The sequence below is a fragment of the Cololabis saira genome, unplaced genomic scaffold (assembly GCF_033807715.1).
Source record: "Cololabis saira isolate AMF1-May2022 unplaced genomic scaffold, fColSai1.1 scf068, whole genome shotgun sequence".
NCBI lineage: Eukaryota > Metazoa > Chordata > Actinopteri > Beloniformes > Belonidae > Cololabis > Cololabis saira.
In genome coordinates, this window is record NW_026906232.1 from 150,001 (window position 1) to 160,000 (window position 10,000).

General features: G+C 43.9%; 12 non-coding genes across 12 annotated transcripts; all 12 read right to left on the reverse strand.

Annotated features, from left to right (window-relative positions):
• Positions 1 to 164: 164 nt before the first annotated feature.
• Positions 165 to 283, reverse strand: LOC133436981 (5S ribosomal RNA). The gene has a single exon (XR_009780467.1). It is a non-coding gene; the product is annotated as a 5S ribosomal RNA (ribosomal RNA).
• Positions 284 to 499: 216 nt separating this feature from the next.
• Positions 500 to 618, reverse strand: LOC133436826 (5S ribosomal RNA). The gene has a single exon (XR_009780332.1). It is a non-coding gene; the product is annotated as a 5S ribosomal RNA (ribosomal RNA).
• Positions 619 to 817: 199 nt separating this feature from the next.
• Positions 818 to 936, reverse strand: LOC133436827 (5S ribosomal RNA). The gene has a single exon (XR_009780333.1). It is a non-coding gene; the product is annotated as a 5S ribosomal RNA (ribosomal RNA).
• Positions 937 to 7,143: 6,207 nt separating this feature from the next.
• LOC133436916 (5S ribosomal RNA) lies at positions 7,144 to 7,262 on the reverse strand. Its single transcript, XR_009780417.1, has one exon. It is a non-coding gene; the product is annotated as a 5S ribosomal RNA (ribosomal RNA).
• A 199-nt stretch (positions 7,263 to 7,461) lies between these two features.
• LOC133436849 (5S ribosomal RNA) lies at positions 7,462 to 7,580 on the reverse strand. Its single transcript, XR_009780354.1, has one exon. It is a non-coding gene; the product is annotated as a 5S ribosomal RNA (ribosomal RNA).
• Positions 7,581 to 7,797: 217 nt separating this feature from the next.
• Positions 7,798 to 7,916, reverse strand: LOC133436920 (5S ribosomal RNA). The gene has a single exon (XR_009780421.1). It is a non-coding gene; the product is annotated as a 5S ribosomal RNA (ribosomal RNA).
• A 199-nt stretch (positions 7,917 to 8,115) lies between these two features.
• Positions 8,116 to 8,234, reverse strand: LOC133436931 (5S ribosomal RNA). Its single transcript, XR_009780431.1, has one exon. It is a non-coding gene; the product is annotated as a 5S ribosomal RNA (ribosomal RNA).
• A 199-nt stretch (positions 8,235 to 8,433) lies between these two features.
• Positions 8,434 to 8,552, reverse strand: LOC133436813 (5S ribosomal RNA). The gene has a single exon (XR_009780320.1). It is a non-coding gene; the product is annotated as a 5S ribosomal RNA (ribosomal RNA).
• A 217-nt stretch (positions 8,553 to 8,769) lies between these two features.
• On the reverse strand, positions 8,770 to 8,888 carry LOC133436921 (5S ribosomal RNA). Its single transcript, XR_009780422.1, has one exon. It is a non-coding gene; the product is annotated as a 5S ribosomal RNA (ribosomal RNA).
• Positions 8,889 to 9,087: 199 nt separating this feature from the next.
• On the reverse strand, positions 9,088 to 9,206 carry LOC133436814 (5S ribosomal RNA). Its single transcript, XR_009780321.1, has one exon. It is a non-coding gene; the product is annotated as a 5S ribosomal RNA (ribosomal RNA).
• A 217-nt stretch (positions 9,207 to 9,423) lies between these two features.
• Positions 9,424 to 9,542, reverse strand: LOC133436982 (5S ribosomal RNA). The gene has a single exon (XR_009780468.1). It is a non-coding gene; the product is annotated as a 5S ribosomal RNA (ribosomal RNA).
• Positions 9,543 to 9,741: 199 nt separating this feature from the next.
• On the reverse strand, positions 9,742 to 9,860 carry LOC133436912 (5S ribosomal RNA). The gene has a single exon (XR_009780413.1). It is a non-coding gene; the product is annotated as a 5S ribosomal RNA (ribosomal RNA).
• Between the last annotated feature and the right edge of the window lie 140 nt (positions 9,861 to 10,000).

Genomic DNA, 10,000 nt, shown 5'->3' on the forward strand with positions numbered 1-10,000 from the left:
TTGAAGATAAGTCATAGAATATAAGTCATGATTTGTTGGTTTTATTTGTTGGAGTTAAAGTGCCTTAACCATGTGCAAAACACTTTAGGACGTGAGCTGTCGCTGTTACCACGTTGAAATATGTGTAGGTAGATTAAGCGAGAGCGCTCTCTGCTGGTTGAAAAAGCTTACAGCACCTGGTATTCCCAGGCGGTCTCCCATCCAAGTACTAACCAGGCCCGACCCTGCTTAGCTTCCGAGATCAGACGAGATCGGGCGCATCCAGGCTGGTATGGCCGTAAGCTGAAGCTGCAGCTTGAAATACCTCTTATATGGAGTTGAAGATAAGTCATATAATATAAGTCATGATTTGTTGGTGATAATAATTTAGAAGCGCTTATTTGTTGGAGTTAAAGTGCCTTAACCATGTGCAAAACACTTTAGGACGTGAGCTGTCGCTGTTACCACGTTGAAATTTGTGTGGGTAGATTAAGCGAGAGCGCTCTCTGCTGGTTGAAAAAGCTTACAGCACCTGGTATTCCCAGGCGGTCTCCCATGCAAGTACTAACCAGGCCCGACCCTGCTTAGCTTCCGAGATCAGACGAGATCGGGCGCATCCAGGCTGGTATGGCCGTAAGCAGAAGCTGCAGCTTGAAATACCTCTTATATGGAGTTGAAGATAAGTCATAGAATATAAGTCATTGATTTGTTGTTTTTATTTGTTGGAGTTAAAGTGCCTTAACCATGTGTAAAACACTTTAGGACGTGAGCTGTCGCTGTTACCACGTTGAAATATGTGTGGGTAGATTAAGCGAGAGCGCTCTCTGCTGGTTGAAAAAGCTTACAGCACCTGGTATTCCCAGGCGGTCTCCCATGCAAGTACTAACCAGGCCCGACCCTGCTTAGCTTCCGAGATCAGACGAGATCGGGCGCATCCAGGCTGGTATGGCCGTAAGCTGAAGCTGCAGCTTGAAATACCTCTTATATGGAGTTGAAGATAAGTCATATAATATAAGTCATTGATTTGTTGGTGATAATAATTTAGAAGCGCTTATTTGTTGGAGTTAAAGTGCCTTAACCATGTGCAAAACACTTTAGGACGTGAGCTGTCGCTGTTACCACGTTGAAATTGTGTGGGTAGATTAAAAAAAATGCTTACAGCGAGGCTTCCGGCTTAGCTGTACATGGGGTGAGACGTGATTAGCGGAGCTCCTGCAGGGTTAATTTTAATTCAATATTTATAGGCACTTTTTGCATCACTCCCACGGCTTTGGTTTTAACTAAATTATTTTCAACGCGGTTACTTCGACAACTTACCACGGAAATGCCTCCAAAGTCCTTCAAAGCGGGGAATAACCCTCCAGCTAACCCGCGGCCTGCTGCTCATGCCGTCTCCTCGCCCCGCGGTGATTCCCCTCCTCCGGAGAGCACCTGCGCTGCGCAGGTTCCAGCTGCGGAGTTCAGCCGGCTTAAAACCGAACTCCTCTCCGCTCTCCGCAATGATGTTGCAGCTATATTTCGGTCAGAGCTTCAGGCAGCACTTACCGATAATTTAACGTCCATTAAGTCCGAGCTGCTTTCTCTTAAAGCCGATCTTTCTGGCAGTATTTCCTCCATGAAGGCGGACGTCGCGGGTCTCGCGACCACGGTCGCTGGGATGGAGCTGTCCGTCTCAAGCTGCTCAGACGACATCGTTGCTCTCCAGAAAAAAGTGGATCACTTGTCGAAAGAATATGTGAGGCTGGAGGACAGATGCGAGGATTTGGAGTCAAGGTCTCGTCGGCAGAACGTACGGATTATTGGCGTCCCGGAGGAGGATCCTGACTCTTCATCTGCAGCCGGTGTTTCCAGGCTATTGGCGGAAGCCTTCTCCCTCGACGCTGAGCCGGTGGTGGACAGAGCCCACCGCACCCTCATGCCGAGACCGAAGCCCGGGGAGCGGCCCCGCGCAATAGTGGCCAGGCTGCATTATTACACCGACTGCGCTGACATCCTGAGAAAGGCGAGAGAGCGGCAGCAGATCAAAGTCCGGGGTATGAGCATCTCCGTGTTCCCGGATCACACAGCCAAGACAGCGCGGGCGCGCGCTGCCTTTAATGACGTGCGCCGTCAGCTGCGGGAGATTGAAGGAGTCCGGTATGGATTGCTGTATCCCGCCCGGCTGCGTGTAACCCATGATGGCCAGCAGCGTGACTTCACGTCCCCAGATGAAGCCCTGGCATTCATCAGGAAAATAAAAAAAGTGACTACCAGCTAGTTTTCTGGGACGACTTATCCAGCTTGATGTCCGTGCGGGACTCTGGCCCGGGGTGAGTGACTGAGTCAATTCAGAAAATGGGACTTTATGTCGTAATTTTTTATTTTTTATTTTTTATTTATTTATTTATTTTTTTTTCTTTTCTCTTCTAACTATCAATGGGAACAACACTGTTTTAAATTGATGGCCTAATCATTTCTCTGGTATGATGCCTTGATAAGAAAATATGCACGCACCCCTGTCTTTGCTTAAATTGTGTGCATGTGTGTGCGTGTCTGTGTGGGTGTGTGAGTGCATATATGTATATATTATTGTTCTATAGGCCAAAGATCTCCCTAATTTACGTTTGTTGTTACCCTGACAAGACAGCGATCGTCAGAATGGCTTAGATTGATGGTTTCATATGCCTCATATTTTATTTTTTTTTTTTTTAAGGGTTTAACTCTGCAGGAGCTAATTTTGTTTTTGTTTTTGTATTTAGCTTTATAGTCGAAAGCATCTCTTTTCGAGAATGGCTTCCTTTGAAGCCAGCACGGCTGTTTCCATCGTTTGGGGATGGGATCATCTAATGTGCGCTGGGTGGGTGGGCGGGGGTTATGGGATGTTGGCTTTTTGTCTCTGTAGGTATGTATATACTCCTGAGTTTTGTTTGTTTTGGTTTTCCCTTTTACCTCTTTTCCTTATATCTCCTCTGGTGGTGGGTGAGTCGGTCTTATTTTCTCTCAGAGAATGCCTATGAACGATCGTAATCTGCGCAAGCTTGATACTGGATCAAACATTACATTCACTAGCTGGAATGTGAAAGGTGTGAATAATCCAATTAAGCGATCAAAGATTTTTTCACATTTGAAACGCTTGGACACTGACATAGCTTTCCTTCAGGAAACTCATTTGCGAAATAAAGATAATTGCAGACTCAAACGAGCTTTGGTGGGTGATATTTTTCATTCAAATTTTGATTCTAGGTCTAGAGGAGTAGCAATTTTGATCAACAAAAGAGTCAATTTCTCCGTCTCCAGGACAATATCCGATAAGAATGGTAGATATCTTATTGTTGCGGGCACTCTATACTGTAACCCTGTATTGTTGGTGAATATATATGCCCCTAATTTTGATGACCCCAATTTTACGGATAGGCTGTTTGGCAACCTCCCTTTCTTAAATACGCATATTACAATACTGGGCGGTGATCTGAATTGTGTTATTAATCCTTCTTTGGACCGTTCGAATCCTCGTACTTTGACTCAATCCTCTATGTCAAAATCTATTACCGATTTTACAGTCAAGAACGGGCTTGTTGATCCGTGGAGGGTCTCACATCCTGGAGATAAGGAATTCTCTTTTTTTTCACAAGTACATCAGTCATATTCACGTATTGACTATTTTTTTGTTGATGGCTCTCTTCTCCCCAAAGTTACTTCTGTCGTATACCACCCAATTGTTATTTCGGATCACGCCCCTCTAACTTTGAATATACCATGGTCTGAGCGCCCCCGTTTTTCTTCTCCCTGGAGGTTTAATCCATTGCTTTTATCCGACGATGCATTTAATGTCTCTATATCTGCTTCAATAGATGATTTCAATGCATTAAACAAAACAGATTCTACCAGTTTTTCGCTAGTATGGGAATCACTCAAAGCATATTTGCGAGGACAGATTATTTCTCATTCAGCATACGCCAGTAAAATCCGCAGGGCTAAATTACAGGAGCTCACATCTAAAATTCAGGACACAGACAGACTAAACTCAGTTAACCCGAGTCCGAGTTTACTGAAACAACGGCTTGATTTGCAGTCAAAATTCGATCTTATAGCGACAGCTGATTCTGAACGGCTCCTATTACGCGCTCATGCCAACTATTATGAACACGGCGATAAACCAAGCAGGTTATTGGCTCACCAATTAAAAAGGCAAGCAACGTCGAGACTGATTCCCAGCATTAGAGATTCTAATGGCACACTTACCACCGATCGAATCGCCATCAACACAATTTTTAAATCATACTACTCCTCTCTCTATGAGTCAGAATCTCCACTTGACACAGCAGAAATGACCTCCTTTCTTGATAATATCACTGTCCCTACTATTAATTTGGATCTGGCTAATGGCCTCGATGCTCCTTTCAGCTTGCAAGAAATTGCCGCCGCCATTGAAGCTACGCAAAGCAACAAGGCCCCTGGTCCCGATGGGTTCGGAGCTGAGTTTTTCAAAAAATTCAAAGACAAATTAGCCCCCCTTTTACTTTCAATGTACAATGAGTCCCTTGATCATGGCTCATTGCCTCCCTCTTTAATGCAGGCGTCTATTGCCCTCCTTTTGAAGAAGGACAAAGACCCTGAATCATGCACTTCTTATAGGCCCTTGTCCTTACTGAATGTAGATGTCAAAATTTTAGCCAAAGCACTAGCAATTCGTCTTGATAAGATCCTTCCTAGCATCATATCTGAGGAGCAGAATGGTTTCATCAAGGGACGCCAGCTCTTCTATAATGTTCGTACACTTCTTAATGTGATTCTCTCTAAAGATTCTTCTCCACTCCCTGAAGTTGTTATCGCAATTGATGCTGAGAAAGCTTTTGATCATGTCGAATTTAACTATCTTTTTGCAACACTTCATAAATTCGGATTTGGACACAGGTTTATATCGTGGATTAGACTTCTTTACACTTCCCCTCAGGCCAGCATTCACACCAATGACAACTACTCCACTTATTTTACATTATCACGTGGCACGAGACAGGGCTGCCCTCTCTCCCCTTTGCTATTCGCTCTATCCGTCGAACCACTTTCAATTGCTTTAAGAACTCTTCCTCTATTTCGCGGAGTCTCTAGGTCCAATGTGGAACTTAAATTGTCACTTTATGCAGACGACCTCCTTTTATATGTATCTGACCCTTTAACCAGCATCGCACCAATATTATCTCTGTTGAAGAATTATGGATCCTTCTCCGGCTATAAGGTCAATCTTCACAAGTGTGAATGCTTCCCCATAAACTCCTCTGCTTTACAACTCAAACAATCTGATATCCCCTTTAAACTCAGCCCGTCGGGCTTTAGATACTTAGGGATTAATGTGACCCGCACTCTGCCCTCTCTTTTCACCGCTAATTTTTCCTCACTGGTAACTCGAGTGAAGGCGGACTTACAGAGGTGGAACTCCCTACCACTGTCGCTGATAGGAAGAATTAACACAGTGAAAATGACTGTATTGCCTAAATTTCTTTTTTTGTTCCAATGCACTCCTTTATTTCTACCAAAATCTTTTTTTAAATCACTTGACCAAATTGTTTCCAACTTTTTATGGGCCGGTAAGACACCCAGAGTGAGGTATTCGCTTCTCCAAAAATTTAAATTTAATGGGGGTCTAGCACTACCAAACTTTATGCTTTACTATTGGTCAGCGCATATTCACAAACTAATTTATTGGCTTCAGTCTCCTGAGTTATTATGGTGCAGATTGGAGGCTCAGTCACTCTCTTCATCCTCTGTAACGGCCCTATTCTCCTCCTCTTTACCATTGAATCCCTCTAAGTTTACAAATAGCCCTGTGGTGCTTTCCTCCCTTAAGATTTGGTCACAGTTTAGGCGCCACTTTAAATTTGCTTCTCCATCCATCTATACACCTGTTACTAAGAATCATCTGTTCCCTCCATCACTAATAGACACCACTTTTATGATTTGGTACAACCGGGGCATTAAGCACTTCAGGGATCTATATAAGGATGGTATCTTTTCCACATTTTCAGATCTGAGGTCAAAGTTCAATTTGCCTGCCTCCCATTTGTTTCGCTACTTCCAGCTTCGACACTGCGCTTCTGCTCTGTTTCCATGCTTCCCTTCCCTTCCTGCTAACCAACCGTGGGATGATCTTCTAACTATGAAACTCAGTCAAAAATCTCTGATATCTAAGATATATGCACTGTGTATGACATTTGATGATCATTCTGTAGATAAAGCTCGGGAGGGTTGGGGACGAGAGTTGGGCCTTGACTTCACAGGGGAGCTGTGGGATAAAGCTATCCGTAGCATACGATCTAGCACGCCTTGCGCTAGATTTGAACTTATTCAATTTAAGGTGCTGCATAGAGCCCACCTATCAAAATCCCGATTATCGGAAATATATCCGAATGTTGCAGACCTATGCGACAGATGCCAGGGTTCTCCATGCAATTTAAGTCATATGTTTTTCTCCTGTCCTAGGTTACAGAAATTTTGGAGTGATTATTCTGTGATCATGTCTAAAGTTCTAGGTAAAAAAGTTGTTATGGCCCCTCTCTTAGCAATATTCGGACTCACTGTTGACTCCTCACATATCAGCCCCACACAGTCAGAAGTATTGGCTTTCACATCCCTTTTAGCAAGACGTCGTATCTTACTTCTATGGAAATCCCCCAAGTCCCTGTCTATTTCTATTTGGCTTAGTGATGTTATGTTTTTTCTTAAATTGGAGAAGGTGAGATACTCTTTAAAAGGCAACGCAGCTAAATTCGTTCGCAAATGGCAATCTTTCATAGACCACTTTACCGCGTTGAAGACTCTACCCACCGACTGACCCCCCCCTCCCTTAATTTTCTTTTCATCTCCTTAATTTGTTTTTTTTATGTTTTATTTATTTCCAGTTAATGGGATAGCACTTATGGGCATCTACATTCACCACTGCATTTGTTTTTTGTATGCATTTTTGCTCATACATTACTTTCCTCCTTTGATCATTTCTTGCTCATCTGTTTATTTATTATTTAACGCTACAGAGACTCTGTTCCTTAGTTAGGTTTTGTGTGTTTTAAAAAAAAAAAAAAAAAAAAAGGAGACAATGTATAAAGCGTGTGTTTGACTACAGATTTCCATGTTTTCATTGTATGTTGTTTCCTATAAAAAGATCAATAAAAAAAAAAAAAAAAAAGAAAATGCTTACAGCACCTGGTATTCCCAGGCAGTCTCCCATCCAAGTACTAACCAGGCCCGACCCTGCTTAGCTTCTGAGATCAGACGAGATCGGGCGCATCCAGGCTGGTATGGCCATAAGCAGAAGCTGCAGCTTGAAATACTTCTTATATGGAGTTGAAGATAAGTCATAGAATATAAGTCATTGATTTGTTGGTTTTATTTGTTGGAGTTAAAGTGCCTTAACCATGTGCAAAACACTTTAGGACGTGAGCTGTCGCTCTTACCACGTTGAAATATGTGTGGGTAGATTAAGCGAGAGCGCTCTCTGCTGGTTGAAAAAGCTTACAGCACCTGGTATTCCCAGGCGGTCTCCCATCCAAGTACTAACCAGGCCTGACCCTGCTTAGCTTCCGAGATCAGACGAGATCGGGCGCATCCAGGCTGGTATGGCCGTAAGCTGAAGCTGCAGCTTGAAATACCTCTTATATGGAGTTGAAGATAAGTCATATAATATAAGTCATTGATTTGTTGGTGATAATAATTTAGAAGCGCTTATTTGTTGGAGTTAAAGTGCCTTAACCATGTGCAAATCACTTTAGGACGTGAGCTGTCGCTGTTACCACGTTGAAATATATGTGGGTAGATTAAGCGAGAGCGTTCTCTGCAGGTTGAAAAAGGTTACAGCACCTGGTATTCCCAGGCGGTCTCCCAACCAAGTACTAACCAGGGCCGACCCTGCTTAGCTTCCGAGATCAGACGAGATCGGGCGCATCCAGGCTGGTATGGCCGTAAGCAGAAGCTGCAGCTTGAAATACCTCTTATATGGAGTTGAAGATAAGTCATAGAATATAAGTCATTGATTTGTTGGTTTTATTTGTTGGAGTTAAAGTGCCTTAACCATGTGCAAAACACTTTAGGACGTGAGCTGTCGCTGTTACCACATTGAAATATGTGTGGGTAGATTAAGCGAGAGCGCTCTCTGCTGATTGAAAAAGCTTACAGCACCTGGTATTCCCAGGCGGTCTCCCATCCAAGTCCTAACCAGGCCCGACGCTGCTTAGCTTCCGAGATCAGACGAGATCGGGCGCATCCAGGCTGGTATGGCCGTAAGCTGAAGCTGCAGCTTGAAATACCTCTTATATGGAGTTGAAGATAAGTCATAGAATATAAGTCATTGATTTGTTGGTTTTATTTGTTGGAGTTAAAGTGCCTTAACCATGTGCAAAACACTTTAGGACGTGAGCTGTCGCTGTTACCACGTTGAAATATGTGTGGGTAGATTAAGCGAGAGCGCTCTCTGCTGGTTGAAAAAGCTTACAGCACCTGGTATTCCCAGGCGGTCTCCCATCCAAGTACTAACCAGGCCCGACCCTGCTTAGCTTCCGAGATCAGACGAGATCGGGCGCATCCAGGCTGGTATGGCCATAAGCAGAAGCTCCAGCTTGAAATACCTCTTATATGGAGTTGAAGATAAGTCATAGAATATAAGTCATTGATTTGTTGGTGATAATAATTTAGAAGCGCTTATTTGTTGGAGTTAAAGTGCCTTAACCATGTGCAAATCACTTTAGGACGTGAGCTGTCGCTGTTACCACGTTGAAATATATGTGGGTAGATTAAGCGAGAGCGTTCTCTGCAGGTTGAAAAAGGTTACAGCACCTGGTATTCCCAGGCGGTCTCCCAACCAAGTACTAACCAGGGCCGACCCTGCTTAGCTTCCGAGATCAGACGAGATCGGGCGCATCCAGGCTGGTATGGCCGTAAGCAGAAGCTGCAGCTTGAAATACCTCTTATATGGAGTTGAAGATAAGTCATAGAATATAAGTCATTGATTTGTTGGTTTTATTTGTTGGAGTTAAAGTGCCATAACCATGTGCAAAACACTTTAGGACGTGAGCTGTCGCTGTTACCACGTTGAAATATGTGTGGGTAGATTAAGCGAGAGCGCTCTCTGCTGGTTGAAAAAGCTTACAGCACCTGGTATTCCCAGGCGGTCTCCCATCCAAGTACTAACCAGGCCCGACCCTGCTTAGCTTCCGAGATCAGACGAGATCGGGCGCATCCAGGCTGGTATGGCCATAAGCAGAAGCTCCAGCTTGAAATACCTCTTATATGGAGTTGAAGATAAGTCATAGAATATAAGTCATTGATTTGTTGGTGATAATAATTTAGAAGCGCTTATTTGTTGGAGTTAAAGTGCCTTAACCATGTGCAAAACACTTTAGGACGTGAGCTGTCGCTGTTACCACGTTGAAATATGTGTGGGTAGATTAAGCTAGAGGGTTCTCTGCTGGTTGAAAAAGCTTACAGCACCTGGTATTCCCAGGCGGTCTCCCATCCAAGTACTAACCAGGCCCGACCCTGCTTAGCTTCCGAGATCAGACGAGATCGGGCGCATCCAGGCTGGTATGGCCGTAAGCAGAAGCTGCAGCTTGAAATACCTCTTATATGGAGTTGAAGATAAGTCATAGAATATAGGTCATAGATTTGTTGGTTTTATTTGTTGGAGTTAAAGTGCCTTAACCATGTGCAAAACACTTCAGGACGTGAGCTGTCGCTTTTACCACGTTGAAATATGTGTGGGTAGATTAAGCGAGAGCGCTCTCTGCTGGTTGAAAAAACTTACAGCACCTGGTATTCCCAGGCGGTCTCCCATTCAAGTACTAACCAGGCCCGACCCTGCTTAGCTTCCGAGATCAGACGAGATTGGGCGCATCCAGGCTGGTATGGCCGTAAGCAGAAGCTCCTGCTTGAAATACCTCTTATATGGAGTTGAAGATAAGTCATAGAATAAAAGTCATTGATTTGTTGGTTTTATTTGTTGGAGTTAAAGCGCCTTAACCATGTGCAAAACACTTTAGGACGTGAGCTGTCGCTG